Below are 10,962 nucleotides of genomic sequence, written 5' to 3' on the forward strand. Positions count from 1 at the left end.
ACACGAGATCTTATCTTGAAACAACATGAAATATCTGGATCTCTCATAGTTTTAAGATTAAGATTAACAAAAAAAGTGAGATAAAATCATCACCTTTGTGTGGATAGATATTTATCACGATCTGATGATCGTGGATGTCTTCGCAGTCTTTTTGAAGTTGCACAAGCATCCGACCTCTACAGATATCTACACAAGATTTTGATTTGATCAATGATCTCTAATCTCACCAAGGTGCTAACTCTTTATCGAGATCCCTCTTATGATGGTGGGTTTTTTTTCTCTTATTCTTTATTGCTAAAAATTCTTTTAAAAAATTTTAACTTTTCTTTTCCCCATGAGATTGCACTCCACACCCTTCTCTTCTTTTTCTCTTTCTCTTGCTGTGCACCAACCCTTGGGCGTGAGGTGTGAGAAAACATAGGGCATGAAAAATACTTGCATGTGAACTCCAAATCCCCTATCTACATTAACTCTCCTTGGGCGTGAAGCTCCTTTTTATAGGCGAGAGTCCATGTGGTGCCCAAACACTTGGACGTCAAACCTTCTTGGGCATGAAAGCCCTTGGACGTCCAACTCTTGGGTGTGAAGGATTTTTGGGGCATCAACACTTTTAGCGCATTCAACTCTTCGGCATGTGAGATGTGAGGAGATAAATGGAGCATGGAGTCTCTTTTACGTGAAAACTTAGGGTGTGGACTTTCTTGTGCGCTAGATCTCATATAAGGCATAAGAAGTCCTTTTGAGCATCAAACACTTTGACCCATATCAAATCTTTGACAGATCAACCTTTGACCAATCAAAGGTTGTTAGGAGTCCAAGTGCTTTGAGATTTGATCACATCAATTCTTTGATGCATCAAATCTTTGACTCAAACTTAAATAGAGTCCGATCAAATTAAATAGTAATTTAATTTGACTCGAACTTAACCCCAATTATTTAATTCGATCAAATCAAATTAAATAATATTACAATAATTACTAATAAGTCCTCCTAAAACTTAGTAATTATTAGTAAGTTCTCTCTTACAACTTTTGCATTTTAGGACCACTAATTTGTAACAATTTCAAATTAGTCTAATTATCAATCATATTGATAATTGGATCCTACGATGATTCAAAAATCACAATCCAACTATCCAATCAGTTAGAACCTCTTATGTGTGTGACTCCATAGATTTTACTACATCTAGTAGTATGATATATTATGATATTAATCTATAATATCATAATTTTTTTTTCAATGGGTCGAAATAATTTCAACTCATCTAAATAAGAATTATCGACTATCAAAATAATTCTCGTAGATCCTATAATCCATCAATGACATTTGACAGTATATAATGGTAATCCACCAGAACGAAATTGAATAAACCTCTAGATATAGTTAACGTGTGATATAATTCTTCTATCGTAAGTCTCAACTAGATGGAGGTTATGGAATTACTTATCAAACCCTATCATCTATCATATGTTACATTTATTCGACTTGAGTTGCTAATGTGGCCAAGATCTTTTTTCACTATTCATACTGTTCTGGTCAAGATCTTCTGAACTCAGTCTCATAAATCATATAGGATCAACTTTCTTATCTACTAAGGATGATAGATTTCATATAGGTGTACATTCTATCCCTACAATGAATCTACTGTAGCTAACATGCACCGTAAGGACCATATGGCTAGGGACTACTTGTATGTACAGTCAAACTATAATAATCTCATTATGAATAATCGAGACACCGTAAGTCAAAGGGTTAGTTATACTACTGCAACATCGAGTAAGTCTTTGATGAGTGAGTAGACATCCAAGTGACTTCTCATATCGATTATGCTCGGTACTCTTGTTCACTAACAACCACTTGTACTCTTATTCCAATATTCTCACACTGTAGACTCGAGACTTACCATCTTTAAAAGGAAAGCGACCCATATACCAATTTTATCAGATCAATCATCATTTTCATGATAATCCATTGATCGAAAGTATTTAGGAATTAATTATCAATGATATATATCTCAAATACTCAACTCTTGAGAATATGTGTCATCATCTTATTAATTTCTTAGATGATTCATGAAAATATATACAACATGAACGAAATTAAAAAAATTAATTTTATTAATAATAAAAAATAAATATAAAATTATATCTTAAAATAAATATATATGTTGGCCTGATTGACTTTTAGAACATACATTAATAATCTCTCACTTGCACTAAAGCCAATCAACCATATATCTAAGTTCTATATTCTCAAGATGGACTTTAGTCTTCTGCTAGCTAAGCATTTTAGTTAGTGGATTTGTTACATTATTATGAGTCTACTCTTACACCTCGATATACTTTTCTCGAGATAGTCGCATATAATATGAAATTGCTTTATGTGCTTGGACTTCTAATGAGATCTGAGCTCCTTAGCTAGCGCTATAGTGCCATTGTTGTCACAATAGAGTATTATCGTATCTGATGACATTACATCCAATTCTGCAACAAATTTTTTAACCAGAATGCTTTCTTTGCATTCTCAGAAGTAGCTATGTCTTTGGCTTCTATGGTGGAGTCTGCAATGATTGATTATTTGAAACTATTCTAATTCATCGAATCTCATTGCACAAGAATACACACCTTATATAGACCTTCTATCATCAACATCATATATAAAGTCTGAATCTATGAATTTTGTACCCTTAACGCTTCTCTTCTAAAGACTAAGAACATTTTCTTAGTCCTTCTCAAGTACTTTAGAATGTTCTTCACAGCTGCTCCTCACCTGGATTGATAGAATGGTATTTGCTCATTTTATTCCTTCTACAAATTTATTAATTTAGGTTGTGCTCTCTCTCCTTTCTACAGTGTTATTTGGAAAGCACCAATACCTGAGAAATTGAAAATTTTTCTATGGTTGCTTTAAAGAGTAGACTTCATATTGGGAAAATTCATGCAATGAAAGGATGGGCTGTATTTATTAAAAGGGCTCTGCACAAGGAATATTTGGTTTGCATTGAAGATGTACCTAAAAATTCAAGGATGACCATCTAAGTTCATTAACTTATGGACTTGCTGGAGGAAGAAAAAAATTCATGTAGCTCTCAGAAGATCATGGGATCAATTAATCGCGAGTCTTTGTTAGCAAATTTGGCATGAGAGGAACTCAAGAATCTTCCTACGAAAAATATCTTCTGTTAGAATGGCTTTATATAAGACTCTCCAGACTTTCAAGTCACGGGCCAACCTCTATTCTTCGAAGGATATTGACAGTCATTGGAAAATATGCTCACTCTTATCCCCTCTTTGGTGTTCTCCATCCACTTAAATCTGCAGGTGTTGTGTCTTCCTCTTTCTCCCACTTAACATCATTGTAAATCCTTGTAAATCTTTACTTTCATCTCTTTAATAAATTTTGGGGGGAAGCTCTTCACTTCCTCTGTTACCTTCCAAAGAAAAGAAAAAAGCAGGTTAAAAGAGGGGCGCATTTCCGATGCCATACAAAGGCCAAAAAACATCTTTTAGCTTCCTGATTGTTCTATTTTAACCCACAACTTGATGAGGATAACCATAGTTTGTCATGATAGGCTGAGAGATCTCTCAATTTTGGTTAACACATCCACAAAATGGGTTACTACAGCAAATTCCAGACTTGTAGCCATTGTCATGATCATAGTTAGAAGTACCAAACGCTACCATGCACTAGAAGCTTTAGCATGGACAAATTGGATGTTGCTGGTCGTCACTAATTAAGCTGTCGGTAAATTCTCAGCAGCTGGAGAACATTGGTTGCTGCTGAATATGGAGCATTAGTGGTGACAATTACTTTCAGCAACAACTTTAAACACCTTCTGCTATGGCCATTCTCTATATTAAATGATGTTTTTGTTATTTCTATTGGGTAAGGTCAAAAATTCTGAGTGTGGTCATAGCATGGTCTTGATATTTGATATGTGACTTTACACAATTTTTATTTGGCTTCATCTTTAATATTTTCTTTGTTGGATTTGATTCTTAATGTGGCTTAATTTAGTCAGGTGTAACTCATTGGGTTAGTCACTTGTACTGAATTAATTACAGTAAGTCTAATTAATTAAAGAGTGCTATTCCTGATCAGATCTAGATTGAAAGTCAACTTTGATTAGAGTTAATCTTTTGATGGGAGAAAACAAAAATATAGGTATAAATATAGAGGTGCTCTGGTCTCTTTCTCCAACTCTTAGAAGGTGTAAACGATTTCTTTCGATCGTCCATGTTAAGAAAGGTGAGGAGAGAGAAGATCAGACACCTCACGGAAGAAGATCATATATCTTGCGGGCTATGGGATCATCGTATTGGATACACGATGACGTAAGATATGATCTTCTATAATTATTTTAATTTTTTGCATGAACATAGAAGCACGATCCAAACATAACAGAAATTAAAATTATCTCACATTCTTGATATCCTTCTTAGGTTCTATTATGCTGGTGGTCTGATCTTTGAACTAGAATTAGTTGCCCTGAGAAATGAAGTTGTAAGTCTATATTATTATTTGCTTATGAATTGATTTCTTGCTGTCCCATGGTTTTTATTTGTTTGAGAGCTTTATATGTAATTCCCCTATTCTTTGTTGTCATTCCTTCTATGATTTGATAATCCAAATCGATACACAAATGCCAATGCATCAACTACCAACAATTTTCAGTAGCTGGAGGTGACAGCTGCGCATGTTGTTTTACCGACAAACTTACTGCTGAATATCCTCCTACGGCAAGTTTGCCAGTCTGATGTTAAATATCTTGTTTTAGTTGCTGCTGAGAGGTTGCTGATTTTTTGGTAGTGACTTGCTAGCTGCCACTAATAGCTGGTGATGCAAAAAAAAAAAAAAAAAAGAGGACAGTATAGTGCACAAGGCTCTTGTTATTAAGAGGTTATGGGGAATCAGATGCACATCTCATATGTGCTTAGAGAGAGATTATTTTTATATTTTAAATTCATGATATCCAAATTACAATAAAGCAATCTTATCATTATACCCCTCTACCACTAAAAGTGGCCAACATGTCCAAAATATGTTTTCTCCAATATTTATTGAATATTTTAGTGATGGCTAGCTTGCTGATCATCATTAAAGTAGTCACGTCTGATAACGACTCTCTTTTTTTTTTTCACTTCTAATTATTCTTCCTCTCTCTTTTTTTTTTGCTTCTAATTATTCTTCCTTATATATTTCAGCCAATTCACAATAAAAACAAATTACATTATCAAGGTCTATAGCCCTCTTAACCATAAAAAATCTTTGCATGATATATCTTCTACATATTTCTCCAACAAGAATATGATACATAAAACATTTTGGCAAATTTCAACATTGCCGGGTCATCTTATGGCCCAAAATACTTTATTTGCTCCTTGCAGTCAAAAACAACCTGCATATTAGCTCAACGTTACAGCCATAGAAACAATGATAACCCACATTAGTTATGGCTAATGTTAAAATATCAAATGAAAAGAGGTTATAGCTAAAAAATGAAAAATACAAGAGGTTATAGCTAAAAAATGAAAAATACAAGAGAACCTAGGGTGGTTATGGATTCATAAAGATTTTAAAAAAGAAGGAAATGATGCCAACTATAAAAATACAGGATCCAAAATAACGAGATGGAGAAGATGTGATGAAAGACCTCCAAACTTCAAACATGTTCGGCAGGTGACAGCCTTACTTTTGGAATGCTCTGCTAGTTCCAAACTCTTCTCAGTGCAAGTTGATCGAGGTAGACTCAGGACAATGGAAAACAATAAGAGGGTTTTTCAAGACGTAGATGCATAAGCTTTATCGTTCATGTTTTGATCTATCAACCTTTGTGCTTTTCTTTTTCAGAATAAACCTTTGAGCTTTTCATAGCTAATTTCAACAAGCATATTATTCTACTTTCCTTTTTCAGTCCCAAGACATTTTTGAGCTACCACTCCTGGATGATATCTATTTTGAGAGAAACAGTAGGGGATTCTACACACTTCATTGATAAATTAATGAAACCTGAGAGCCGTTCATGGAAAAGTTCACAGACGACAGCGCTATCATGGAAAGGATGCAGTGTCTCCTACCAAAGATTCTGGTTTTGGAGAAAGAGAAGCTTCTAACACATTGCCAACTTTTGTTTTAAACCACATAGTTATGTATGTATGTGTGCGTATTTTATTTTTAATTTTCTTGGCATGATTTCAATTGAATTGCAGGCTACACTGCATTAGCCCTGGGTTGATTAGGATGAATAATAGTTCAATAAAACTGCATTCCTAAAAATGCTCGGTTTCAAGTGCACTATAAAATGTCCAATGGGCAGGAAAAGGAAGAGGGGGTGCAATTTTCAAAAATATTGAAACGAGATTTATAAGTGTAGTATTATTACACAAACTTAAATCCATAAAAACCTATATGTATAAGTGTTCATGCACACAAATGTACGTATATTATAATATTTAGGTAGATAAGCATATAATGTTCATGCACACAAATGTACATATATTATAATATTTAGGTACATAAGCATATAACTATGTGCCATTTTTTTCCCCCGAGCTTTTAACAAAAATCATGTAATTTTAGTATATTGATCTGGAAATTGTTAGATTTCTTATCCTCTTTAGCCATATTTTTCCTATAGTACATTGAAGCTTCTAAGATGAATAACACAAACATATTTTGAATCACATTTTTGTTACATTCTAAATGATGAACTATGGTATTTATTCCTATTATGGGAGAGATCCGCCGATCAGGACCAATCCTCTATTGAGGTGCACCCAAGAAGATGTGGTGAGGTCACATTAGGTGTGGATCCGGGACCACCAATTCGGCAAGCCATGTGGGTGAAGCTTGCGCTAGACATCTACGACTAACAACCTCGATTCAGAGAAAGTGGGAGAGATTTCTCCCTCAATAAAGAGCCAGAACGTGGTTAATGGCTTACAGAGTTAAGCCTAACAAACTCACATATTCCAGCTAGCAGCCCACGGACTCAACCTATAGACAAAAAAGATACTAATGGGACCTTTAGGTAAGGAAGAAAAAGCAAACACAAGTAATTCGAGAGAGGAGTAAGCTCTAAGGAAGGAGGAAGGAAAACTCTCTCAGCTCTTACTTTCTTTTTTCTCTACTATTTCCAAAGCTCTGGCTAACTTAAGTATCAGAGGGTCCCCCTCCGAAATATCTTCGATGAGTATAGACTTCTTTTGTAGGTACTTGTTGGCATCGCAGATCTTGGGTGGCATCTACTTTAGCTGTATCAATGCCTCTCCAGAGCCTTGTAATAACAGATTGGTACTAGAAGAAGGGACTGTCCCTTTTGAGAGAAAAGAAAGCATGGTGCAGATGAGAGTGCAAAACTCCACCGATTCCTATTAGCAATCCATCCATCACAGCCAGTGTCGTGCTGTCTGTGGGTCTATTGTAATGCAACCTTCGACCACAATAGATTCGCCGTCGCTCAACATCCTGGTTCACCAGATCTAGGTACTGATTGGCATTGTATAGCAACTATAATAAGTGATGGAGTGACAACAGTAGCATATGGACCCAAACCCTTAGGTAGTCCTCTCTCATCTCAATTGACAATCTCACTCCCAGAGTTCGAGATCCACTCCCTGATGATATTTTCATCGCTCCAGTTGGATGTATGTCCTAGAAGCCAATATGACTGACACATTGTAATACTCTAGGACATAAATTTATACTTAAAATATTACTTTGATCAATAAAAAGATAAATTTTATTTTCATTCAATGTGATGTATCTTTAAATCATCCATGAAATTAATGCTTACGATACATATATTCAAGGTATTGAGAATTAGAGGCATGTATAAGTAATTTTTAAATTGCTCTCGATCATAGTATCATCATGAGGATGGTGATTGATCCAGATAGATCGATATACAGATCGCTTTCTTCAGAATAGATGAGTCTCCAGTCTACAGTGTAGAGATACTGACCGGCAAGTACGGATAGTTGTTAAAGAATAATTAATATTGAGTGTGACCATACAAGAGATTATATAGATTTTTATTTAATCATCAGTGATCATCTCGATGCTATAGTTGTGTGAATGGTTCTTTGACCTGTGATGATATGATTGCTTATAGTGAGGCTGCTAGAGTTTAACTACATAGAAACATGACCTCTTTGAGTCCTTGTAGTCATGTTGGAGATAGTTGGTCCATTGTAGGAGCAGGGTGCACATTTAGAAGAAATCTATCGATCTTGATAGAAAGAAGTGATCCTATGAGATTTGAAAGGTTAAGTCCATAAGTCTGTGGCTACAGCAGTATAATTAATGAAAATTTTTTTATATGAAAATTATAATTGGACTTGAGTTAATCGAATCTATCATTTGACTGATGATGAGATTTGACAATTTATCCATGACCTGCCATCTAATCGAAACTTATGATGGAGGAACTGAATCATACAGAAACTATATCTTGAGATTCTTTTTTGGTTCTGCTAGATTACCACTACATACTGCTAGATGTCACTGGTGGATTGTGAGAGCTCACTAGGATTGTTCAGGTCGACGATCCTTGTTGAGTTAGGGTGAAATCATTCTGATCCATTGAAAAGAGTTTCAATGATACTATGATAGAATCATGGTATATTTTACTATCAGACAAAATTGAAACTATAGGATCACATATCAAAGGAATTTGACTTGGATTAAGCAATTGGACTTATGACATTTCAATTGGTTAGGAGAAATCTTATTGAGTTTAGGATGACCTTGCTAGCATAAGGTTGAACCCAATTCCTCTTTAGACTTAAATTACTTATTTGATAAGAATTAATTTGAGTTAATTACCTATTAAGAACCTAAATGAATTAGATTCATTGGGCTCCAAATGTTGGATGCCTAGAGTTTTAGATTATGTAAACTAGGGGTCTAATCCTCTAGTTGATTCCTTGATTTAATTGGATGGGGTGCCACTTGATTTGATCAACTGTGGGCATGCCCACTTGATGGAGGCATGAAAGACAAGGAAGGGGTGCACCTTCTCCTCTGGTTGGCTTGTGAGAGAGAGCCCTAGAGGGTGCCAACCCCTTGGTTCACTTGAGCATGGTCAAACTATTGGGAATAGTATCCCAAAGTCAATCGTCAGCCTGTTGATGATTGTGCTCTTTCTTGTATTAGTATATGAATTATAAATAAATAAAAATTATTTTGATATTTTTCATCCCAACTTGTTTCATCTTCTAATGAACTCCTGTATTGTGGTGAAGTCCTTAGGACTATTTAGACTCGACAAAGGAGGATTTATCGTTTAGTCCTTAAACCTGTTCGCGACCAAATGATACATTGTTACTAAGGACAACAACGTTTATCAAGCATAGGTCGTTGTGTGCCATATGGATTGGTTGTCCTCTTAACCAAGGAGTGTGGAGACACTGGTATGGCATACAAGTGAGATGTAAGGGTACATCTGCACTGAACGTGACCGACTCTGAAGTTTTTTTTGCTGTCAAGATTTGCTCCGATGGGATATGCGTATAACTGTCCTTCCGACCTGAGACCACTATGGTGACTTGCAAGCAACTCACTGCACTTAGGCACTGGACTACCTGAATTTCTAATTCAGTGACGAAAGGCTGCTGGGTGTAGTCAAGTACTTGACTTGTCGGTGTGTGTGTCAAGATAGGATTGACCACTCCAGTTCAGGAGCTATGTACAGTCATGTTTCAATTTAGCAAAACCTTGACCAGGATAGTCCTAGTGAGGAGTCACATGACTGTTTGAGTTGAGCACGATTCGGATGATCTAATCAGGGTTGACAGTTTAATCCTGAGTCATCCTAAATAAAGAGGTCAAAAGGATGAATTATACAATAACCATATTCACGTAGGTTCTGAGTGTTGCGATTGTGACTATTCGACCTATCCAGATGTCGGGTATCATTGCTAGATGGTCATTTCGATTAGTACAGAAATTGGTTCCTGTCCTACCGGCTTAGGTTCGAACCTGCGGGGTCACACATATTAGAGGTTCCTATCTGATCTGTTGGCTGGTGAAGAGTCCTAATGCTCGTGGACTTTGAGTCCTACGTGTCTGAAACTCTGTGATCGAGAATTAGATTCTCTAATCATGAGTTCCACACATTTTGGGTACCGGGGTCAAGAGTCCCACTGGTTTGGAACTTTTTGATCAGGGTTTCATATCGATGGACTCTGATGCTCGATTGCCCATCGAATTTGGACTCAGTATTTATGAGAGGTTTAATTAGTAATTTGATCACTAATTAACTCAATTTGATTGAGTAATTATTTTTGGATCAAGTCCAATTGAATTGGATTCAGTTGGATTTGACCCGATTAGGTTAAGTGTTGACCTAATTGCCAAAGTGGTTTGATCCCTGATCTGATCAGGGGTTGGACTTAGTCAATTCCTAATTTGATTAAAATTTTATTAAGCCTAATTAAGTTGGGTTTAACTTAGTCTAATTGTTCCTAACTTATTTTGATTAGGTTGGCTCAATTAGGTTGAAACCACTTTGACCTCATCTCCCTGCGCCACCTCACTTATCTGCACCCATTTGAATTCACAAGAAATAACTTCTCATAAATTTTCTCCCACGCAGAAGCCTTCCCACGCCCTCCCTTGTGTGCCATTTATTTGGATAAAGATTGGTTTGTTGGCCATTAAAATTCAAAGGATGTTTGAATTTGAATGGGCAACTAATCCATGCGCCACCCACCTTATCTTGTGCGCCATTTAATCTACATGAGAAAGAGTTTCTCGTGTAAATTCTCCATGCACAAAGAACCCACGCCTCCTCTCTTCTCTTGCCCAGAGTGGATAAGGATGGGATGGTTTGCATTTGAATTCAAATTCGATTTGAATTCAAGTGAGCAACCACCTATCTTTATCCTCTCACGCAGATAAGACGCATCTTGCACTGTTTTAAAAGAGAAGAGAAGGTAGGGCATGAGTAGAATTTTTTTT

Source organism: Elaeis guineensis, chromosome 8 (genome assembly GCF_000442705.2).
Source record: "Elaeis guineensis isolate ETL-2024a chromosome 8, EG11, whole genome shotgun sequence".
NCBI lineage: Eukaryota > Viridiplantae > Streptophyta > Magnoliopsida > Arecales > Arecaceae > Elaeis > Elaeis guineensis.